The sequence below is a fragment of the Eublepharis macularius genome, chromosome 1, assembly GCF_028583425.1.
Source record: "Eublepharis macularius isolate TG4126 chromosome 1, MPM_Emac_v1.0, whole genome shotgun sequence".
NCBI classification, from domain to species: Eukaryota; Metazoa; Chordata; class Lepidosauria; order Squamata; family Eublepharidae; genus Eublepharis; species Eublepharis macularius.
The window spans coordinates 123099540-123117669 of NC_072790.1; the positions used below are offsets into that span (position 1 = coordinate 123099540).

The 18130-nt window shown below is 43.6% G+C and overlaps 1 protein-coding gene and 1 long non-coding RNA gene across 4 annotated transcripts in view; both read right to left on the bottom strand.

The window, feature by feature from the left end:
- Window positions 1-3945, bottom strand: part of HIVEP2 (HIVEP zinc finger 2) — a 60737-nt gene extending 56792 nt beyond the window's left edge. Inside the window, exon 1 of one of the 2 annotated variants that reach the window (XM_054976456.1) lies at window positions 3891-3945. The gene's annotated coding sequence lies outside the window, so the exon portion shown is untranslated. The remainder of the gene's footprint in view (window positions 1-3890) is intronic. The other variant, XM_054976464.1, reaches the window with a different exon arrangement.
- A 100-nt stretch (window positions 3946-4045) lies between these two features.
- Window positions 4046-18130, bottom strand: part of LOC129340251 (uncharacterized) — a 149858-nt gene continuing 135773 nt past the window's right edge. For both annotated transcript variants that reach the window (XR_008598006.1, XR_008598007.1), the window contains exon 3: window positions 4046-4101. This is a non-coding gene — a long non-coding RNA (uncharacterized LOC129340251). The remainder of the gene's footprint in view (window positions 4102-18130) is intronic.

The following is an 18130-nucleotide window of genomic DNA, read 5'->3' on the forward strand; positions in this document are numbered from 1 at the left end:
ACTTCTCCAAACAGATGTTCCTGTTCAGGAAAGAAAGACGTCTATTCCTGGTTCAGCTTGAAGTCTACAAAAATGTTTATTCTCTGAGGTCTTGTAAGGTAAGACCTCAAACTCTGTAACCAATATTTTGACATTTATATAGGTCCTGTTCTGTGAGGGAACTTATTTCCTTTGCTACTTTTCTGAACTAGAGGGAGATATGAATTTATGTGAACACAGAACCAGGCTTTCCTAAACCACAACAGAGAGTTAAAATCACAGCAACAGATGTTGAATGTGTTTCTGGAAATCTGAAAGCACATAATAAAATAAATACATTCTAGCTTTACTTAATACTTTTCAAATAATTCAAAAGCTATTCCCATAAGAGGCTTTTTCATTTCACACTTATGTAAATTAACTAAAAAGTTGATTGTAGCAATGCTGAGCCAAAAGGGAAGCTGGACTACTGATGTTTTAATAAATAAATAAATAAGATGATCTGCACAGTCTCTTCTCCAGTGCCTCATTTATGAGTCTTCCAAAGTTTTTCCAAATAGAGGAAAGGATTCCTTTGCTTTGCTGAACCAAGTGAATCATATTCTACTAACATTGTCAGGATAGGTACATCGTAGACTCTACCTTGTCTTGCACATACCACTTCTGGCACAATTTACACCATTACTGGGAAGGAAAAAATGTGAACCTCAGTCACCAGGCTATACAATGGAAACAATGGCTTGGATCCAACAGAGCATTTTTGTAGAGGGAATCATTTCTGCCCATGGAATATGACCTTTTCACACACGCCTTCTGCTGCAGTTCAAAATCCCCCCTGAAATCATGTTCCTGTCCCTCAGGAGCAACATTGGAGGGCATTTTGAGTTACAGTATGAGCGGGGAGGCGAGTAAGTTACATTCCTTGGGCAGAAATTGTTCTGCCTACAGAAACACTCCACTGGATCCAAGCCAATCTCTATAAATATACATCTAGGGAGGTCTGCATCCACATCTCATATCTTGGAGGATTCCAGGGTTTCAGCACTTGGTGCAGGGAAGAATGTAACAGGATCTTCTTCAAACCTTGGATAATAATGCCATGCATTTTAGCAGAGGCAACAAGAGGGTATAGTTTGTATTTACCTATGCTGCTAGGCATAAAAGCAAGCAATTGCTGGTAGAACAATCTGCATGATGCTACCCCCTACAGCCAAGCCTTATTGGGGCCTTTTTGACTTTGTGCTGCTACCGCTATGATAGACAAAAATTAAAACTTTTCAGCAGTATAAAGACCCACTGCACTAACAGCATCCAAAAATGATGCTTGCCAGACTAGATGTCTTTGGTTTCACTTCTGAAAATGCTCCATGTACAGGGAGTCTCCATGTATGGGGTGCCCTAATATAGGATTTGGGTCACAGCATAGGAAAGGGAGGGGTTAAATTATCCTCTCCATGCTGTTTTCCCAATCAAAAATCCCCTTGGGCTGCTTTAAGCCATAGAGGAAATAGAAAATGTAACATTTCCTCAAAATGTGAAGCTATAGAAGACAAGCAGCATATTCCTTGGCTTTTTTTGTTGAAATATTTTGTCCCCTGTCTCAAAGCCATCTCTGAAGCTAGTGGTTATCAGAATAAGCATCTATTAAGATCACTAAATAGTCATTAATAAAACTACAACAAAATCACAGCAAAGTCTGTCTGCTCTTCTCTCTGGAGGCTTCTACCTGGGGATAGCTGCAAATACAGCACAGTAGCAATGGGGTTTCCACATGGCAGGTTACTTTACTTATTTCTCCACTAGCAATAAAGCCCATTGTAGCAAAAAATACAACGGGCTCTAGAAAGGGCAGGGAGGCCGGGCTGGGCATTTCCCCCTCCCCAGCGCCCTAATCTGGGGTGGAGGAAGGAGGGCAGGGCAGTGGGGCTGGGTATTACCCCCTCCCCAGAGCCCCAGTCTGGGTTGGGGGAAGGAGGGCAAGGTGGCCCAGCTGGCCATTGCCCTCTCCCCAGAGCGCCTATCTGAGGGTGGGTAGGAGGCCAAAGCGGCCCAGCTGGGCATTGCCCCCTCCCCAGCATCCTGATCTGGAGTGGGGGAAGGAGGGCAGGATGGCCTGGCTGGGCATTGCCCCCTCCCCAGAGCCCCTATCTGGATGTGGGGAGGAGGGCAAAGCAGCCTGGTTGGGCATTGCCCCCTCCACAGAGGGCAGGGAGGCAGGGCTGGACATTGTCCCCTCCCCAGCTCCCTGATCGGGGGCGGGGAGGAAGTCAAGGTGGCCTGGCTGGCTATTGCCCTCTCCACAGAGTCCCTATCTGGAGGGGGGGAGGGCAAAGCAGCCCGGTTGGGCATTGCCCCCTCCACAAAACCCCCATCTGGGGTGGGGGGGCAAGAAGGGCAGGGTGGCCTGGATTGGCATTGCCCCCTCTCTAGCGCCCTGATCTGGGATGGGGGAAGGATGGCAGGGAGGCTCAACGGTATTGCCCCCTCCCCAGTGCCGTGATGTGAGGGATGGCACCAGGCATCCTGATGGGCTCCTGCGCCTGGCAGTGACCACTGCAGGCGGGACGCGCGCAAGGGGGGTGGCTCCAGCTCCTCCGTCCTGTAGCCACCCGGATCACAGCTTGGCGGGGAGAGCAGGCGAGCGAGGCTTCCCTGCCACTGCGCCCCTCGCCCCCCGCTGGGATCACGACCCCAATGGGGCTGGATCTGGTCACGTGGACAGGGAGCGTGGGGGCAGCGCCAGTTTCCTAATGGGATCCTGCGCCCAGCAGTGACTTGTTCCAGCCCCATTGGCCGATGGAGCAACTTCCCTCTTATCCAGCTAGGAGTGCACTAACACATCTGTGCTGTGGAATCCCATTGAGTCGTCAGGAATATGCTTACAGAATTATGTAGTAGGATATTTTCCCTGCCCAATCCCCCACAGCAGCCATTTTCTTCCCCACTGGAAGGTTGTTGTTTTAAAATCAGCAATTGTCATATGTTATACCAATCTACTAGGATTTCTGAATTTCCAGGGATAAGTCTCCAGCCCCTTTTTTGAGGATGTATAACTTAACCCCCTGTAGCTCTGCAACAAAAGGAGTTAGGGAGTTATGTTTAAGAAAACAGAATCTGAGAATCTGGAGGACCAAGTAGGTGTTACAATATGCCAATTTCCATTTCTTAATAAAAACTTCCTCTGGTGGGAATACCTTCCTTGTCCTCAAACAGCCTGCCATTTGTCACATCTGACGATCCAGAGAGCCTCCCAAGCAAAATGCACCATATGACGGGGGGGGGGGGGCTACAGCAAGGAGAAGGAATTGAGTAACATCTTTTCCCTTCTTCCACTGAAGCAAGCCATGAGCTGAAGGGAGATAGGAAACTTTACTTGATTCCCTTTCATCAAAGCAGCCTTCCTTTCCTCCCATGCTGTATCACATTTTGCTTGTGAGTTTTTCCCAACCTTCTGAGAAAAGTTTTGTAACTAACAGCAGGCTGCTGGAGGAAGGGGAAGGCAGGGACAGATCTGTTCCACCAACACCAATAATGATTTGTGGTGATTTTGTTGTAGTGGTTCTGTACGTATGTACTACTGTAGGCTGTTTTAAATTGTGGATATGTGTGTTATAAGTTCTAAGCTTGAGACCTTTGGTCAAATGAGCCAACAAATAAAGAAAGAGAGATCTCCTCCACCAACACCTTCTGTGAAGTCTTACAATGGAGCCAAATCAGATTGTTTTCAGAATATGTTCAGCAATGGTAACAATTGCTGCTCAGATTGAATCATCAATCAACATCACAATATAAAACTGATGCCGCTCAATAGTATTTTATTTAAAATATTTTATGCCAATTTTCCAGAGACCTGCTCAAATATTCTTAAAGTACTTGAAAAAAAATATATGCTCACTCTTTTAGATTCTTACCTTTATACTGATGGTCAGAGATGCAAGTGAATAATGGTCCAAAGCAAGACTATTTGATGCTACACCTCTGAAGATGCCAGCCACAGCTGCTGGCGAAACGTCAGGAACTACAATGCCAAGACCACGGCAAGACAGCCCGGAAAACCCCCAACAACCAAGACTATTTGGTTCATTAATCCAGTTAAAATGGCTCTTTTAGAATCTTCTGCTCCTATTTCAGAAAACAAAATTTAAGGAAATATTTCAGTAGGTAAAGCAACATCTTCCCATCTTTTGCACATTACACTTCTTAAATTACATTTTATACTTGGGTACACATAATTGAATACAAAATTTACACATAATGGGTCCATTGTAAAGGATGCACACAATTAGACACACTTCCCATTCCTTTTAAAATAAGGCTATAAACTTCCTTATTGATGTATATTTTACCTTTTAAAAGATGAGGTTTTACACACACACAAACTTATGGACTGTATGTTGTACTTATGGTATGCATTTTGCACTTCAGTTTCTGTACCCGAGCAATGCTCTCCCCAAAAAGCCCTTTAAAGAAGCTGTTGTTTAAGACCAAACCATGGTTCAGCATTATGTGAACAATGTTTGCACATTCACCCTCCTTCCTTTGTTTGCTGGTAGCCATGAAACAACTTCCAAATGAACATAAATCATAGTTTGACATATCATCCAAACTGGAAAACTGTGCTTTGTATTTCCACTCCAAGACTGCAGACACTGAGGAGCTTTGGGTGGCAAAAGCAGTCTAAAATATGCACCAAATACATACCTAAATAATTTTTGTTGTCAGTTTGCTTTGTAATTCTAGTTTGGAGGGCAGGTGCAAATATAGTTTAAGTTATATGTGGACATACTATTGTTTAAATTAAAAGTCACAAACTGATTCACATTTCCAAGAAAAAAGAGGAAAAGGAAAACACAGAGCATCTGTACAGGGCCAATGTAAGAAGCAGCCCTAACTGCAAGACAACGGACCACATAGGATGTACAGCCATGGTGCCCACTGACACCTTTCCTGGAGCCCACAAAGTGTTTTTAGAAAGTAGGCAGGGCTTCTGATTGACCACTGGAGATCTGATTGACAGACTGTTCAGTGGCAGCTGCCATCACAGCACAAGGATACTCACAGCATGACTGAACATAAGCTGTATGTATGCAAGGAAATTATTTTTAAAAGGCATCCCACTAAAGAGCTTCAGCCTGAAATATTGAAGAGTTACTATTCAAGTTATGGATGACTTCACTCCTGAACTTTTTGTGGTAGACTTCACCTGTCCTGGCAGTCATTTTGTACTTGCGCCCACCATGCTGTGTCAGGATTCCAAATATGTCCAGAGTCTCAAAAAGGTTGAGGACCTCTGATATACAGGATGCTAATTCACAAGCACCATCTGTATCTTTCCATCTACAAGGAAAGGACAATCTAATCTCAACTACTACTCAGGTTGCCAGGTCCCTTGAGTCCCCGGGAGGAGATTGGGAGCCTAGCACATACCTTGCTAGGTTCCTTGGGTTGCGCGTGCGCATGAGTTCCCAGCGTGTGTGAGGACATCACTTCTGGGAAGTGACATCATCAAGTGGATCAAAGGGCACTCCCCATGCTCGCCGAGGGGCTAAATGGCCCGCAGTGGGGCATGATTCAGCCCAAACTAGGGCCAAATCCACATTACTTCTTTTTTTCCGCGTTTTCCCCGCATTCTCCCCGCAATCCCGAGTGCCGGTCACATTACCTCATTAAACAGACGCATTTCATTTGCATTTCTCCCGAATATGTGGTCACAGTTTTTCAACGGGAGTTTCACGGTGGCCGTGAACGGGCCAATGCGCAACTTACGTGATTTTTTTAAAAACCACCCCCCTTCCTGTCTCTCCGGCTGTTCCGAAAGTTCCTATTGGCTGATTCAACTTGCAAGTGCTCCGTAGTCTGCAAAAGACTGTTTTTGACTTCATAGCATTGGATTTATTGATTATGCTGTTTCTGAATCAAATCTGGTAGTTTGAAAAATCATTTTGGGGTGAATCCATCCTCAGAACGGACTCGCAAAACTTCCTTTTTAACTGTTTTTTATTTTTTTATTTTATATTACTGTAATATTGAAATTACAGTGAATCAATCATTCAAAATAAAGAAAACAGTCGCTGCCGAGGGCCGCCCCAGCGGCGGGGCTGGAGGCGCTGGGAAGCCGGCGGGCTCATCACTCGCCTCCTCTCCCGCCGGGGTCAAGAAGGTGCCCGGCAGACCAAGTCGAAGCCCGGGCGCAGCTGGAGGCTCCCGGCTCAGAGCGGAGAAGGGACTGGCCAAGGCATCCCCGGCTGAGCCGAACGGTGGGGCTTGCGGGGGCTGCCGGGACAGCAAAGGTGGCTTGGCCCGTGGGCTGGCACATCCGCGGAGGGGGGCTGAAGACGAACAGGGATTTTAAAAACTGCTGCCGAGAGAAGCGGGCGGCGGCAGGCCGGGGATGCCGGCCGAGGAGACAGCCGCGTCCCTCCAAGCCTCTCTCTGCAGTGAGCCAGTGCTGCGCTGCCGGGGGGCGAGGATGCGCTGCGCTGCGAGGCGCCCTCTCCACTGTGGGCGCTCCGGCTCAGGTGCTCGCCACGCAGAGGCCCAGCTCGCGGGGCGCCTGCCCCTGCGAGGTCGCCCATCAGCGCGGCGGTCCGCGGGAGGGGAGGGGGCGCAGCCTTCCCCCCTTGGGGTAAACGGCCCTCTGGCCACCAAGCCGGCTTGACCCCGCAGGCGCTGCCGCTCCAGTCTTGGAGAGGGGGGAAGGGAGAGCGGACGGCTGGGTGGTGTCTCGGCACGCTCCACTCGCACAGACATGCAACCCGCACCTTTCAAACCAGCCTTTCAAACTGCACCTTTCAAACCACCTTTCAAACCAGCCTCTTCATCCAAAGTGACTGACCGGCCTGAACCCGCCCAAAGCTTGGCTTTGTGAAACTTCAGTAAAATTCAAGCACTGAACTGTCCTGCATAGGAAATGCCCACGAAAGCTTCCCGCATGCTTCAAAATTTCCAAAAAAGAAACGGAAGAGCCATCAGTGCTGTCAGTGGGGGAAAGAGAGGCATCATTATCTTCAATGATGTTTCTTTATAACACAAGATCGAAATAACGGAAAAGTGAGCTCAAAAAATTTTTTAAAAAATGGGCGGGGAAAAAGGTCCCGCCCAAAAAAGCAGTTTTCGAGCGGCCGTGTGACCGGAGGGACGCACGAGAAAGGCGGATTGGAAGCAGGGATGTGAACGAAGAGGAAAAAATCACGGATTGGAGGCAAACGGAAGATATCCGATAAACATGCGGGTAATGGGTGAATGTGGATTCGACCCAGGCCCACTGCGGGGTGCGATTTGGGCTGCTGTGGGTGCAGGGGCATGCAGTGCCACCCAGGGGGGCACCCCAGGGGGCACCCCCCTCCCCGCCCAAGTAAGTGGGCATGGGGGGGAAGGGGGGAGCAAGAGATCCCCCATCCCGGGGGGGGGGGAATGGCATCCCTTGCTACCACAGCCAAAGGAATGACCAGGAGATACTGGAGTCTGTGCTTCTCTCATCAGTAACTGAGCAAACAGTTGCTAGCTGGTCTGTGAATGGCTGCCAAAGGACATGGGGCTCTTTTGGAGTTGTTTGTAAAACATTTCAGAGGAAGCTGGGGTGACTTTTGTTCCTTCTTCTGTCTCCCTGTTCACTTAAAAAATGTAAAGAAAATTTTAAAAAATGGAAAGCTGCCCATCTTAGGGATAAGATGGGAGTGGGACATAATATAAAACACTATTAAAAAAAAGATGCAAAATTTCCCCAAACCATTTAACATGGCAATATCTAAGTGCATATTTCAAGATACAATATAAGCCACAGGCTTAGGCCTGTAATGATAAGAAACTGGTTTGATTAACAATTTTATAAAATACTATTTAGCCATTGCCAAGTGACACATATGCTGATGAAAAGCCAAGTTCCCTCATTTTGTATACTTATCTTGCTGATATTAGTTCTTGAAATGGCTTTTTTGGGCGGGAAATTACATTGTTGCATTACATTAATTGCCTTTTAGGAAACTGCTGCAGCATGTTGTGAATTTACATCTGCAGTGTCTTCAAACTCACAAACCTCAAAAGGTATTTTCAGGATAGCTGTTACAATTTTTCATGACACTTTCATACTCCAAACGTGTATACTTTGAATGTGTACTGAGATTTTAGCATCTGTGGGGGAAAACATTTCTTTAAGTTTTCTTCTTCATAATGCACATTAACTTCTGTAAACAGGATTACATTACTGCTTGTTGATCATCACTAGTAGTATATACACATGGCTTATATATGCATTTGAGTACCTTCTGCCTAGGATATAGGCAACTTGCCAGGAAAGAATCTCATATAACTTGCACACTGTACATCTAATTAGCATGTCTTTCATTTCGTATACAATGGTTTCTTTTTGTAAGAAAAATTCTCCAAGAGATTTACATTGCAAATCCTAGTTTGGTACATTTGCACAGAAGTGCAACCTCAGTGTCTTGGGATGAAGAATTACAGTTCATGTTGAATAAATAAGCGACTCCTTAACTTTCAAGAACATAATCTGGATTCCAATCTGTTTTAGGAAAGAGGTGTGGGGAAGTGGAAGACAACACACTGTTCATTTGCATCCATTTCATCTGGAAAAATTCAGCCAATTTTAAAGGTTAGCTGCTACTAAATTTGCACTATCAGGGACTTTTATGCATGTTGCCAAATGGTAATCATGAAGGCAAGCAGGGGAAAAGGGTTTAGAAATATCTTTGTATACAGTTTGAAATACAAAGAACTGAGTAATGATTTACACAATCATATAAAACAAGAAATATTTTAAATATATCAAGCTTTCAACCTTCATAAAGTTTGCTTGCATATTCAAAAAAGCCCTTAAGGTACCTCATATGATTATTTACACAACCGAAGGTCATCAGGGGCTGCGAGTTGAAAGTGAGGTAAGGAAGGTGGGGAGGGGAATGAATACTGTCTTGATTTAGGGAAATGAAGGTAGAGCTATTTGCAGAAGCCCCTTCTGCACCAGGAACATAACTCCTCACTATCCCTGAGGAATGGGATCAGCTTGTATGTGGCCATTCACACCTCTGGGAGGTGGGGGGGGGGACAGACCATGGACAATGAGAATTTTTTAAAAAAACTTTCTATTTGCAATAGGCATGAATGGAAATGGGGTGAAATTGACCAGCCTCCTCTACTTAGCTAAGAGGTAAAATGGACAAAGGCCAGTACTTTTAGTTGTATTGTCTGGCAGCAAAGGGAACTTGCCTCTCCATGCTTTCAAACTAGCAATTCATCAATGCTGTATTGAACTTAAAAAAAAAATTAAAAGATGAAAGAAGAGAGTGGGGAAGAATGGAAAAGAGAGGAGGGAAGTGGCTGGCTAGACGAGAGTAGTGAATCACAATACAGTGGACTAGCAGGGGGGCAGGAAAGAAGTGAAGAGGGTGGAACACCAAAAATGGAATAAAGAGTATTTATTTATTTATATTTGATTTATATTCTGCCCTCCCCACATCAGCAGGCTCAGGGCGTATTACATCATATACATTATAAAAAACGTTAACATTTCAGCTAAACCAATAGACAATATATAACTTAAAATCTAAAATACAGAGTACAAAAAGCAGCAGCACAGAAACAATTCATATAATCCATCATCCACCTGCCCCTAAAAGAATATCACAAAGGGTCGGGTGGTAGCTATTTCCTGATAGGGAGGGACGATCCCCTCTATTCAACCAGTGGGGGGCTCTGCCCAGTATCAACCGTACGCCTGGTGGAACAGCTCTGTCTTACAGGCCCGGCAAAAGGACAGCAAGTCTTGCCAGGCCCTGGTCTCATCAGACAGAGAGTTCCACCAGGTTGGAGCTAAGACCGAAAAGGCCCTGGCTCTGGTCGATGTATGCACAGGGAAACAGTCTACTGCAAAGTGATTTTTTTTTAAAGTCAGGCTATAAGCGCTCCCAGGAAAGCCGGGGAAAGCTGCACAGTGGCTGGACTACTCATGGCAGCAAATCTGATACAGACAGTCAGGGGAAATAATGCTGCAGTATGGGAACTGAATCAGTGAAATTGACCCATGCAGACTCTGCTGAAATCTTTCCTTAGGACATGCAGGCCCAGATGAGAGTTTAAAATTCACTGCAAATACATTGTGAACTGAAAGTTTCCTGAGATGATTAGCAAACACTAACTTACTTTATTGTATTGTTTACTGAATGTCCCAGTAAATGCTCATATTGACTTATACTATGGAATTGATCTTCAGTCTCCATGAGAAAGGTAGGCCATAAATAAGGTAAATAAAAATAAAAATTTAAGAAGTGTGTAAGAAGCACACCTTTGAGTTCCTATAAGATTTTGATAAGAATTACATATTTAGGGTAATCATTTCAGGTACCTGTGATTACATAAACCAGCAGGACACAATTTGGAAATAGGCCAACAGCTTCTATTAGCAAAGGAGCTTGTATCAGATTTTCACACTTAGCACAGTATCCCACATGCTATACCTCCTGTTTCTGTATCTCTATACCACCCAGTGTAAATGAGAAAGCACTCAGGTGCCCAGTCCAATCCAGCATATAACAAACCAGAAGTGGTATTATAGGAAAAAAACTTGAAGGATCCTTCACCTTTCATGCTACCTCTATTTCTATTCCTTGCACACTACCTCTGTTTCTATTCCTTTCACTGCTAAGAAATGAACCATTTCCACTTTTTTGGTCAACCATCGCTGATTGTTGTGTTTGAACCACAAAATACTCCCCCCCCCCCCAGAAACCGCTTTCCTTCTAAACCAGGATTAAACTGCGGTTTAGAATCCCGGTTTATAGGGAAGAGACAAAACCATAGTCTGTGACATAACAAGAAGTTTAAATTCTGAGTTTGAGAGGGGCGGCGGAGAGGTAGGAATGGCTGTATGAGCCTGAGAAACTTCCAGGCTCTTTCCCATAATGACAAGCCATTATTTGTTATTGTGTGTGAACTGTGCCAGTGAGTCCTGGCCGCTGTGCACAGTATTAGACATGTGCCATGAACTTTTAAATAGAGGTTTCTGGCAGAGTTGCAGTTTTCTACATAGCACCCACTTCTCATGAGTGGCTTTCCTAAAAATCATCATGAGCAAATTTAAGTTCTAAACATTTTGCGAAGAATTTGTATAAAACTGTCTCTCATAAGATTTATTTTAACCACATTTCGCTTCATTTTTCTTTTTATATTTTATTTTACTTTAGGATACCATCATAGAATTGGAGTACAAAACTTGAGACATGTCAACCACAAGAGTGTGGTCTACAGTTTTTATCTGACCCACAGATGTATTTCATTCTCTTTCCTTAATTTATTTATTAAAATATTTCTATTCCAACGTCTTGACCACCTAGCCCACAAGACACATTCCCCCCCCCTTTCACTCTTCTTCTTGACCTTTTGAGATCAACAGAAGAAGTTACCCTGAATTTCAGCAGGGACTATTATAAGAGGTCCTTTTGCTACGATTTCCTCCACAGTATTAAATTCTGAGAAATAAACAGACATGGTGAAATGGATTAAACAGAGCATTTCCATAGTCCTACAGAATGCAGATGTGTTTTTATAGGAATGCAGAATCAAAATCTAATGGGCCTGTTGCTCCCATCAGTGTTTGCTATCTGGAATGAAAACAAGCAGACAAATGTGTTACTAACTAGCAATGTAAACAGTGGTCTACATAGGCATTTGGGTATGCAAGGAACCATATGTTCTGGCTACAGACCCTTACATTTTATCATTTTATTATGTAATTTTTCTAAGAACTTGATTACGTACAGATGAAAGGAAACAAGTACAACATATATCCAAAGCATAGACATTAGACAGAGCAGGATTGTACCATGTCAAGTAGTGATGGTAAAGATAAAAATACAAAAACAAAAGGTACAGGATTTGCTCAAGCTCTGAGAATACCGTCTTATATTTAATAAATAAATACATTTTAGAAGGCATGCTTCTCATAATTGCAATTATTATTATTGTTATTCCTATAACAGACAAAGGGGTTGAATGAGACTTAAGTTGCCTAGGCCAGTCAGTGGGATCATGGCAGTCACTAGACACAAGCCTCAAACCAGAGACTACCTGATTCATAGCTTGTTCTGTTTAGCCACTGAGCTATGCAAGTATAAAACACTCATCAATGATGGTCTGGATTTACATTTTTCAATGAATATTATAAATGTTGAACTGCCACGGGTGGAGGTGTCGTGCTAGTACTACATCATTTACTATGTGTGCTATAGTGGTTAGACTATGATCTGGGAGACTCAGGTCCAAATTCCCACTCTGTCATAGAAGCTTTCTGGACAACCTGGCAGCCATTTTCTCTAGGGGAACTGATCTCTATGGCCTGGAGATCAGGTGTAATTCCGGGAGATCTCCAGCCATCACCTAGAACCTGGTAATCCTACACGTGAACCTGGAAATTCAAATTCTAAGGTCTTTTTAAAAAAAATGCCTCAACTGTTTAGCCCAAGGTACAAAATTCCACATATGACGGCACGGTCATATCAGTCACAATAGCCAGAACACTGTCATCTGCTAAGCCCTACTAAGTAGGGATCTCATTCCCCCGTGGAGGCAGGTGATCCCCCTCTCCCACCTTTTGACCCCCACCACTTACGTGGCTGGTGAGGGGAAAGATGGGGAACAGGCTTCCCTGGCACACCCCTGGGGGCTGGCACAACAACATTACTGATGTTATTGCACCACCCCAAGAGTGCTCCCACGCTTCACACTGGGCTGATTTGGGGCCCAAACTGGCCTGCAGCAGAGCATGCATGTTCCCCTGCCTCGTGTAATGAAATCACTTCCCAGAAGTGATGTCATCGTGCTGGTGTGGGGCCGCTTTGAGAAACATCCCGAAGCATCAGGAAGCTAAGCACTGTCCCCAACTTCCGACAGGAGGGTAAGGGGACCTGGCAACCCTACTAGTAAGACTTCAAAACATTTCATCATAATGACTTCAAGAGAGGCAGATAGTCCAGGGACTAAGTAGATGACTTCAAGAGTGAAGAAACAAACAACAAGGAGGAAATTCCATAACCAAATTCCACACAAAAACAATTCCACATAAGACAAAGATGGGCCACAAAAAAAATTGTGTATACTGTGAACACACAATTAAGGAGTTGTCGAGCACTCCCTAATTAAGAAAGTTGCTGCTTGTCAAACAGCAGAGATCTTTTAACTACATGCAATAGGGATAAATCAGGGGGTCTTATAGATAGGCCCCAACAAGCGGGGTGGAGGGGGGGTTTCACTTTACTGAGCCCAAGCTGCAATTGCCATTGCCATGAGAAAAAAAAATAAGGATAAACTGTAGAGCACATTTGAGAACATTTGTAGAAGCTTATTTCCTTGTATCTATATTATCTGCTACCCAGATATAGGGTTGCCAGCCTCCAGGTAGTGGCTGGAGATCTCCCGGAATTACAACTGGTCTCCAAGCCACAGAGATCAGTTCACCTGGAGAAAATGGCGATTTTGGGGGGTGGATTCTATGAAACTATGCCATGCCAAGGTCCTTTCCCTCCCCAAACCCCGCTTTCTCCAGGTTTCAACCCCCAGATCTCCAGAAATTTCCCAACTTGGAGCTGGCAACCCTATCCAGATACCATGAGATTCACTGAAGTCAAACAGAAGCAGTGTCAGAGCACAAATCTCAAACAACATGTTGAACTGCACATCCTGGACCTATCATATCAAGAGTTACCAGTCCCAGAATTCCTTTTGCAGTCAGGCAACAATGTAGTAATGTCATCGCACCACCCCAAGAGCGCTCCCACGCTTCGCAGCCATAGAGGATTTCCTGTAGCCTGGTGCTCCTCTATGGCTGTGAGAGCGATTTGGAATGTGAGAAGAAAGCTGAAAATAAGCACTGATGGAAATAGGCCAGGAAGGAATCCCTGCAGATCCAACTTTAATGAAACCAGGAGCAGGGTGGGGGGGAAGACTGGTGATTTTTTAATAACAACAACAACAACAACAACAACAACATTCAATTTATATACTGCCCTTCAGGACAACTTAACACCCACTCAGAATGGGTTACAAAGTGTGATATTATTATCCTCACAAGAATCACCCTGTGAAGTGGGTGGGGCTGAGAGAGCTCCGAAGAGCTGTGACTGACCCAAGGTCACCCAGCTGGCTTCAAGCAGAAGAGGAGGGAATCAAACCCCGTTCTCCAGATTAGATTCCTGCCACTCCTAACCACTACACCAAACTGGCCCCTTATCTCTGGCTGAGGCCTATGATTCTGGGCAGGTAGCCAAACCAAGAGAATTCCTAATGTTTCAAAAAGTAAGGCTTAAGTAAAATCCTATTCTCTCTTACCAGTTCCATGACTGAAGGATTAGGAGCCACCTGAAATGGGCATATGTAAGAAGTGTTGCTCTCTGTTTAATACACAGGTACTATGTATCTAAAGTGTAAACATGTTCTACAATTTCCTGTTTTTACTCTGGCAACGTTCAAGAAATATTTTTGTTCAAATCTGCATGCTGTGCCCTTAAACGAAACTATGATTAGTTAAGATTGGAGGGAATTTATTACTATACTGCACTGCAGAATGTCTCTAAAGTTAAGACTACAGCCACAAAGCACATTTACCATGAAACGATATTTCATGGTCAAATTTACCAGCAGCACTACAAGCAACAACATTTAATTTGTTTTATTACTTGGTATTTAAATAGATAGGCAACCTTTGGTTCTGAGCCAAAACAAAAAAGAACCACCAAAATTTGTATTAAGTACTGAAGCAGGTTACTTGCATCTTCAAATAAAATGTTACACCTGTCCTTTTAGAACATTCAGTAAACAAGAATAGTAATACAACAGAACAACCAACGGGAGCTTATATCCACTCAAATATGGTCACACCAACCAATTTGTAAAATCTTCAAAGTCTTCAAGATCCGTACTTCCCCATGTTAACTTAGCCAGCTTTCCATCATTTAAGAGGCACCTCTGCTAAAACCATCCCTCTCTCTTGTTCCCCTGAGCAAACCCTGTTTTTTTCAGGTAAGTTTCACTTCTGTGTCTCTGTAACTTTCTACCGAGGTTTCAGAATGATCCACTGAGGTATCATTTCTCTTCCTCCCTCCCCACACTGGGGCTCTGGCTGAGTAGGAGTTTGAACATTCTTCCTAGTATAATATGTCATGTCATACTACTGCATTCAGCAAGGTATGTATCAGAGTATACCTGAGAGATATGACTGAGGCATAGAAATAGGTGATATTCAGCAGACATTCAAAATTTGGGTCACTGTATATAGTGTACCAGGAGAGTTTTCCTCCAACCCGGGAGATTTCACTGTACTGCTGACATAGATATGCTACAAAAACATGCATCTCCATGTTAAACTCTCCCCAGCTTTTCCCATTCTGAGTTTAAAACATTTACCTGTGTCACGTCATGCATTTTCCTACCCTCTTTAGTGGCAGACAATGAAGAAGATTGGGAGCAGTCAAATGTGTTGCTTTTGTGGTGGCTCAAGTAAGAATTCCCTACACATTAAAAGGGATGTCAGCGGGAACACTCTACACAAAGCTGCTGTTTTCAGTTGCAATTCCTTGTAGAGATATCTCTTTTTGTATTCTGCATCCTTGATCTACTTGCACTCAACAAGCCCACAGCCCAAGACAGCAGATTCAAATAAATGAACTAAGTTTAAAGCAAAACATTAACTTCTCTGTAGAAATATTCACTGGGTCAGTCCAATAGCCCAGCAGTGCTTTCTTATGTCTGTCTGTCTGTATGTTACTTATTGTCCGCCTTTCTCACTACGTATTACACAGTGTGAGTCAGCACAGTCAATTTAAAAGATATTATTTTGTATCAATGTAATAGGGTGTATAAATGCAAATCTTTCCAAAGATTTAAAACCAGCAGAAATCCAACACACAGCCAAAGGAAAGCTGAAACAAAGTACAAGCAATTCTAAGCCTGACTTGGAATTGCTTGTACTATCCAGTATGATCATACTTACAGCAACAGATGGTACACAGCGGTAAAGTCTACAGTCCTCATCCTCTTACCAATGCATCCCCCTGAAACCACTTCCCTACCATACATCCCTCCCATCTAAGTAAAAAGCCCTATTGAATAATTCAGTTTTGCGTAGTTTGTGGAGAGCCAAGAGAATGGAACTTTTCCTGACTTCCTCAGGCAGCCCGTTCCAAAAGATGGGGGTATCACTGAAAAGTCGTATGTGCGGGCAGAAGGCCCCGTTCAGATGAGCAAAGCTGCTGTGTTGGGGCACTGGGAGAGGCAGTCTCATAGATATGACAAACCAAGGCCATGAAGAGCTTTGCTTGTGATAGCTAATACCTTGAATTGTGGCTGGTAACTGATAGGTAGCCATCAGAGTGACTGCAGAATGAAGTAATATCCATGCTTCTGTTAGCACCTAAAAATTAAGCTTCAGCATTCTGCACCAACTGGAGGCTCCAAATTAGCTATGAGGACCTATGTAGCATGCATTACAGTAGTCAAGTCTTGATGTTACCATGGCCTGGATCCAGATGACCAGATCAGCTGTATTCACTTAAGGGGCCATCTTCCAGGCTAGACTGAGGTTGCAGAAAGCATTTTTGTAACTGCCTTAACTTGCTTTTCTTGCAGTAGACCTGGATCCAGTATAACTCTTAGGGACTTAATTGAGTCTGAAAGGGTCAGATGAACTCCATCAAAAGTGAGGAGTACAATAATGTCCTTTAAGACATCTGCCTTCCCAACCAGCATCACCTCAATCTTGTCTGGGTTCAATTTCAATTTCAATTTGTTCTCTTTCAACATTTGACCATAGCTGTCAGGTAGCGACCCAAGATATCTACTGCACGTTGCAGTGATTTAGATAGTAAGATATAGAGCTGGGTGTCATACACTTACTGATGGCATCCAATTCCATAGATATGAATGAGTCCTCCTAAAGGCTTTACATAGAGGTTGAGTAACATGGGGGATAATATTGCACCCTATGGAACTCCACGAGATAAGCTGCACTCTGGAGACAGCTGGTCTCCAATAGCAACTCCTTGAGAAATGATTTAAACCAGTCCAAGTCACATCCTTTAATATCTACTTCTGCCCTGTAAACAATTTTTGTAAATTTGTAATCTTGTAAACAAATTTGTAAACACAATTTAAGTACAGCACACTTTACTATTAGGACACTGCCTACTTCAACCTACAAAGCGTTCAATATTCCATTTGTAACTCACTCAGCTGTAGACGGAGAATTAGCTATTTTTCTTTCCACTTCACAAAATTTGGTGCAACTCAAGCCTGCCTATCTTTTTTCAAACATGAATTAATCATACTGACTGTATAATCTTACCAATTCTGTATCTCTCAACAGAAATAGGTTTAATGAACAATTATCACACTATTATGAGAGCAATCAGGGTTTATTTAAATTAATGGGATATAGAGTATACCCAGGCACCTCATCATACTAATCCACAGCAGCTTCATTAGTGGAAACAGTTGCCAAGAAATGCTAACAGGAGAGATTAAGGGGACAGCAACAGCACAACAGTCCCAGTGGGGCATCTAGTACCATGTAAGACCTTGTATTAGTGTCTAGAACATACGACAATTCTTTTTCCTCTTTTGCTTGTGTAATGGTTACTAGGGTCTGGCTGTGGGCCTCACACAGAGACCAGCTCAAAATAGAAAGTTCCATTCACATTGATTTGTGTACAAATTCTTCCATTATCTTTATTCCTGCATCACAGTAAAATAAAATATTTAACTGAAAGCAAAACTTTTGACCAGATGGTTTGAAGTGTGTCAAATGCAAATCTCCTACAAAACACCCTATAAATAAATCTTTTTCTGAGTGTCCAGAGCAACACTATCATCGTGCTGCAAATAAACCCAGTTCTTTTATTCTAGCCAGGGGCTAAATTACAAAGTGCACATCCTCCAAACCACAAACTTCAGTGCAAATAGCAATTTAGACACCACCAGCTGGGATTCATGCCGTCGCTAACCAGGCCTGGTGTGCATAGATAGGGGAATAGCTGATGCTATGCCCACATACAAAACAAAAAGGAAGGGGGAGCAGCACCAGAGAATTTTTTTTTAAAAAAAGCAAAGCCTTAAGTTGGCATCACAAAATGTGTTATTGCAGCATGTA